This window comes from Haemaphysalis longicornis, unplaced genomic scaffold, assembly GCF_048455015.1.
Source record: "Haemaphysalis longicornis isolate Haplotype H1 unplaced genomic scaffold, Haemaphysalis longicornis Haplotype H1 scaffold_1, whole genome shotgun sequence".
Taxonomy (NCBI): Eukaryota; Metazoa; Arthropoda; class Arachnida; order Ixodida; family Ixodidae; genus Haemaphysalis; species Haemaphysalis longicornis.
Genome location: NW_027526203.1, coordinates 329,434,075 through 329,440,785, shown reverse-complemented (window position 1 = coordinate 329,440,785; position 6,711 = coordinate 329,434,075).

Genomic DNA, 6,711 nt, shown 5'->3' with positions numbered 1-6,711 from the left:
TTCAGTATAAGAAACGAAACCTATGAATATGTCCAAGCAGCTCTTTGTTTTCCAACCCCTTCAGGCGTAAAGAACAAATCCGGGCCTACTCGGGTTGACTTTCGATGAATTGCAAAAAAAGTTACTCTTAATTGTCCTGGACTGAGAATCCCGCCCGCTAACCAGTTCGATTTTAGTTAAAGTTTTATCCTCCTGCTGATCCTCCTCCTCCTCTTGAGTGCACTTTTACTACAACGCATATCTGAATGTTGGGAAGATATGGCAGTGGGAAATCGACAGAAATATTCCTCCAATTCTGAACGAACATAATGTTACTGTATTTTTACCATACGCGTGGCTCGTTTTGCTCAATAAGCCTCCATACTGGTTAGAAGCCTGGCATAAAAGCAGTACGCGCCTATAAATAGAGTAGGTTATTTGGAACTCAACCAACATTTTTAGCGCCCCATAATGCCTGTCGGCATACTTTCATGCCATGACAACGTAAAATGATGTGATGCAGTACTTTCTAGTGTTCGGTAAGGTTGCAAGAACTGTTTTACCTTAGATACGATTACCATGGAATTGTAATGCCTTTTGCCAAAACCGACAGCCTCGAAGGTCTGGAATCTGTTTTGGTCTTGCATTTTCGCTGTTGTCTGTAATTAGGCTCTGGCTTTTTCCTTTGTTGGAAAGATTGCTTAATACAGCAGCTGGCGCCTAGCTCCGACTCTTCGCGCTCCGCACAGGAGCGGCTTCGCAGGAATGGGGCGACGCCAGCAATGTTGTTTCTTCCGAAGCGGTATCAAAAACTATTCTTTAAATCACGCCTTGAGCTTGTGTATGCGATTGTAAGTCTTTTATTGTAATAAAAAGTGGCGCATACTCAAAATCTGGTGCGGGCAAGCATCAAAAATCAACCGCGCGCAAAGAAACTGCAGGGAGAGCGAGCCCGAGTGAAGCACACGAGAAATGCGAGAATCCCTAAGCTGACGTCACAGAGGCGCGCTTCGCAGCGCTGCCCGTGGTCGCGCTCACCGCCATTAGTGGTGCGGTCGCGGCACCTTAACTGCGACGTTCGATTAACCGAGGATGCCGGCGGGCGCAGGATGAGTTCATGGCTTTGCCTGCACTCCCTGCCGAGGAGGTGCAGAAGCAGACGAAAAAAGTGCACGTCTGGTTCCGCCAATTATTCAGGATGGCGGAACCGGCTTTGCACCGCTGTGAACTGGTTTAAGAGGTGCAGACTGAATCTCATGGACCCATAGCTAAAGTGTAATGTACTAGATGTAGAGTGTCATTCTAGGCACTCTACTAGAGTGAACTAGAACACAGAGTGGTTCAAACGCCTATATTTTCAATACATCAAAAGTGAAGCAAAAAGAAATTGGCTCCAATACACGCTGTGAAGGTGTTGGAAGGAAAAGCTTTAAACGAAACCTACAACAATTGCCCATGCGGCGTCACTTGAACTCACACACGTGGCTCTACAAAGAGTTAAAAGAGAGATCCTGCCAGCCGTTACTTGGAATTCGCGGGGCGGCGTCCCGAACGCAGCAGCGTCGCCACGGCCGGGCTAGAGCGGTGGACGACGCCGCCGCTATAGCCCGGCCGTGAGTCGGCAGAAAGAAGACAGAGAGGAGCGTCTTTCGAAGGTTGAGACAGCGGAACCTAGCCATCCTGGGCTACACCACCGCGCGACACAAGCATAAACACCCAAACAATTCGGCCTGTGAGCTTGTTAGTTTAGTAAGTTTGAGAATTGCGAGAAAGCTGAGGGAACTTTTGTAATCGCTATTTATCAGGACAAGTTGCTCCTTCCGCCTTTTGTAAGGCCTCTTAAAACACAACCGAATTGGTGTTCATCAATTTAGAAAACAGAATTCCATTCATGGCAAGCAGTGCGCAAAAGGTAGCGTTTCTCTAGCGGCCAGATGTCTGTATGGGGTCTCTACATTTTGTTTTCCCGCCCTTCAAACCAATCCTTGACGCCGTACGACCACTTAATTCCGTCGGGTCTGGGTTACCCAGGAGGTGCTGTCGAACAAGTTAATCAAGCCGTGCGAAGAAAGCGCGCAATGGACGCGAAGCTGCGCCAAAAACAGGCCCAAAACAACCGTCGCTAAAGCAGACGACAAAGCCGTACCGCCGACGCACCCGCCGGTAAGCAGGCACCTCCGCGCGGGGAACGCTTAGCTAGAGCTAAGCGTTGAGCTAGAGTGAACTAGTTCACTCTAGTTGAGCTAAGAGTTGCGCGACCACCCGCCATCTTGTTATCCGTATTGCTGCGCGAAAGCCGCCCGTCGCGGGCGTAGGAGCCTCGCCGCCACGCTTCCGACGGCGGCCAACGCGCGGTGGGGGCGCTTCGGTCGGCGGTAGAGTTCCCCTAGTCGGCGGCCATGGAGGCGCCTTACGGCGGCGCTGGCGGCTACTAGGGTCCCTAGAAATTGTGCTAGTCTGCCGTCCGCGCGCTTTCTCTATGGGAAGGCGTGTCCGCGCCGCTGATGCACGCACAGCGCTGCGCAGAGGGCGCTGCGAGCAATCGGAGCGCCCGAGCGGCCGGAGCGAGAGCGGCCGCAGGCCGGCCTGTGCAGCGCGGTATACTGCCGCGGAGCGCGAGCGCGCATCGGGGTTTTCGGCCACTTAGAGCGGTGAAATAGAATGGTACGAGGTACATCAGCTCACAATTGAAGGTATGATAGTGCTATAAGACCTTTTAGTTTCACACCCCGAGTTTTTTGCGAATTAGGCTACGGAGCCTCTTTGCGGCCGCTGAATTTCGTGAGTGAGACCGAAGGATGAAACCGCAGCAACCAGCGTGGCCGTTTTACTACCACCGCTAGAACCATTATCAAATTGAAGCTTTCTATGTCTCACTGATGGCCTATGTCGCTTTGAAAAAGCACTGCAAGAAAGCCAACTGTCTCTGACGACGGTGATGTTTGTGAGTGAAGTGAGAGGGGAAAAAACGCTTACCGTGGTCAGAATCGAAGCTGGGTCCATCGCGTTATGAAGCCGACTTCTATCTCATTCCGCAATTCCAACATGGTCAAAGCAGTTTGGATTTGGAGAGGAGTGCATGGACGTGCACATGTAATTAGTCAGAAAAATTATCCACTCCGCAACGATGGTTGAACACGAAGCTTTCTTCGCGTGAAATCAAGCGGCAAAGGGTCGATGTCAAATCCGGCGCGATCATAAGTCCAAAATGCGTGCGAGTCAAAGTCAAAGCTCAACGAGTCAAAGTCAAAACTCAGACGACAAGGAATCGCTCACAATAAAGCTTCACGTTCGACCATCTTCGTCGTCAGACAGAGGGGTGTATGATTTTTTTACGCAATGTTCAGACAGTGAGATCCCGTTCAAAAAGAGCTCCCTGCGGCACCATAAGCTGCATTTGTTCCACATCAAAACTACCGGGTCATTCCCGAACGTCATTGACGGTGACAAGCACGCAGCCGGCTGGTAGGCTGACAAGAAGAAAAGCGAAAGCTTGAGTAAAACGTTGTGCCAGCAAAAACTTGTTCCTATATACTTTGGGCAGAGTGCGGGGGGAGGGGGGGATAAAGCAAGGCATATATGATCATGACAGTATAAATAAACCTCGATATTTTTACTCCTTGGTTTCAAACAGCCGCGATTATAATATTTGGCCATAACACAAATATTCTCCCGTTTTGTTTTCCCCGCGTGCGTCTCGCAATTCCCTCCGAGTGCGTGGGTGATCAAAAAGAACCTGTGCAATGAGGAATGCAAGCGAAGTTACTGATTTGCAGCCGGGTGTTATTAAAAATCAGTTTCGCGTACCCAGTGGTGGCGAATGTTTTAAATCGTGGTATTCACGAAAATTACAGGCACGCAAAAGATGATGATTGATTGTGGGGTTTAACGCGCCGACGCAACGCAGGCGATGAGGCGCGCCGTAGTGGAGGGCTCCGGATTAATTTTGACCACCTGGGGATCTTTATCGTGCGCCGAAATCTCGTACACACGGGCGTTTTTGCTTTTCGCCTCCACCAGAAAAGCGGCCGCCGCGGCCGGGAATCGAACCCGTGACCTCGTGCTCAGCAGCGCAACGCCTTAGCCACTGAGCCACCGCGGCGGGTGGCACGCAAAAGAGGTTTGATAGTACCCAAATTTTTGACAATTTCGAGGTAAGCGGAGTGTTGGGTCAAGTGAAATGCGAAAAATGTATGGCCAGATCATTGGAATAAGAGCTAGTGCTGGTAACAACGCTCCAATGTACAGAAACGCTTCCGGAATACAGGCAAAATAATTTGCAGGAAACGACATTTTTTTTAGGTATTGCAAAAAAAAAAAAATAACTGCGTGATGCTCGCCCGTTTCGCCTTCGCATATGGTCCCAAAAAAGTGTTCTCGAGCTTCTCAATGCCGCATCAACTGTTGGTCGCCAGCGCTATATTCTATTTTGCGGTGAAGCAGGCAAAGCATATGTTTTTCTTGTTCCTGCCGTTTTTGGCACTTCTTGAGACACGTCGTCGTCCACGTGATCAGAAGTGTCTTCCCCAGCTATATCAACGATGTAGGCGTCTGACAGCACTCCGCTAACGGGACATCGGCGGCGCACAGTGCGTACCCCGCGCAAATTTGCCGTTCGCGACGGTGTTCGGCGCGTAAGGGTAGCTAAGCTTTAACCGAGAGCTTATCAGCTGCCTGCAGCGGATGTTGCATTGCGTCCTCTTTGTCAACATTTCGAGATATCCGTGATCCCCGAAAAGACGTTTCGAGACAAAGGGTGGAAAATGTCGCCTAGGGCAGGTATATGCACGGCAAAAAAAGGTTTCGACTTAACCGATATTTCGAGATATCCGAGCTCTAGTTATGGAGAAATCACTGTATCTGATGACTGAAGGTGATAAAACTTCGTATGCATGTGCACACGTCTTTTTTTTTTTATTCGGCATTTACATTTAACAGATTCCCAGTTGACTGGACGTAACTGAGGGGGCCGCGAAGACGTGCGCTTAAGGGCCTCCAGATGAACGATGCGAAAGGTCAGAAGGCGCCGGCTCAAGCTGCTTTATTTACATACACGTACAGGGGACAACATCTTGGGAAACGTGCAAAGAAAGACGGTTCCAAAGAGCCATTCAAAAAAGCGGAGCGCCGACACACCACACACACATTTTCACGCGCTGACTAATTCATCAGTTAACAACGGCGGGGGTATTCACAAAAAACGGTTGTTTGCTTGGTAATGTAGCTGAAGTGCCGCATGATTTTTCCAAGCTGGAAAACGATGCCGTGCCGGCAGTGTTCCCGAAGCCCCCGTGAATGTGTCGAAATCGGTTCTACACATACTCGGGGGCGTAGCGACACGATTCCGCGGTTTTTACAAGGCTATATCCTTCATAATACGCGAAAACGTACTCCTGTCACTTCACGCTTCGGTTAAAACTCTTCGTACTGGTAAGAACCAACTTATTTGGCTAATCTGGTTTGTCGACAGAAACGGATAGGGTTCGAAAAGGGGCAGTTAGCAGCGGCACGGCAGAGCGGCACGGCAGAGCGCCGTCCGCCGCTGCCCATCGCGCCGGCCGGCCACCGCGCTCCGATTGACTGCAGCGCCGCCGCTGCATGCATCACGGAGGAGCCCCCTTCGCGGCCAGCGGACGGCAGACTAGCACATATTCTAGGGACCATACGGCTACGCTGGATTCCTGCGATGTCGCTAACGCTGCTGCTGCTGTTGTTCCTGGGCGGGGCGCGGTGCCGCCCGCGTCGGCGGCTGCGGCGCAGCCGTAGTGGGGGCTTCTCTGCGCGGCATGGATAACCGGGATGACGTCATCACGGCGGCGCGTGGAAAAGGGTCGCGCAACTCTTAGCTCCCTGCGGGAGCTATATACAGGAACTCTACGCTTAGCAAATTCGCCGCGCCATCTACAGTGTGCTCCGCGAGTGAAACCCTCCGCCCACCCCTCACCCCTGCCGCCGCCTCCGCCGCGTTGGGATTTTATTGTCCCGCACGCCGCGAAAGAACTGTTGGCTGGTAGGTAGAAAGCTTTGCTTTAAAACGTATAAAATTCATTAGGGGCGCTGCGATCGCAAGACTTCAAAATGTGGCGCAGTGGTAGAATGCGCGCTTCACGCGCAAAAGGCCGGATTTTGATTCCCACTAGCGCTGCAGTGTTATATCTTTCTTTTTTTAATTTTTTTCTTTAGTATTTATTTTATGTTAGGCACGACATGCAATAGTCATACTCTGACAGTGAAATAAATATTCGTGCTTTTTTGGAACAGGCAATCACGGGCAAATGTGGTTTGCGATCATAAGAAAAAGCAGCACCGCAATTTAATTAGGACCGAATACGTCGTACACATATTTAAAGTTCCATACAAATGTTATTTTATGAAAATCTATGCCTATACATGCTTGTGCTGTGTACAGCCTATGCTATACATGCCTATACAAGTTTGTGTAGTCATAATACCTTTAGACAATTACTAACAGTATTGATATTATTTGTAATACAGCGCTTTATTTTGAATATCACGAAAGAGGAAGAAGATTGACGGGTTGACCAATCACAGTCGCGTATTTAACCGACCTCGCTCATATGCACCAATGAGGTACTCCGAAACGGATAAATCGGCCTTCAGAAAGCCCACGAACGACCGTCGGTTGTGGTAGTGTCAGTTGAGCGGCAAGTTCGAAACCCGGATATCTTGGCAGTTCTTGATGTAAACGGTACAAGCCTTGAAGTGTCAGCA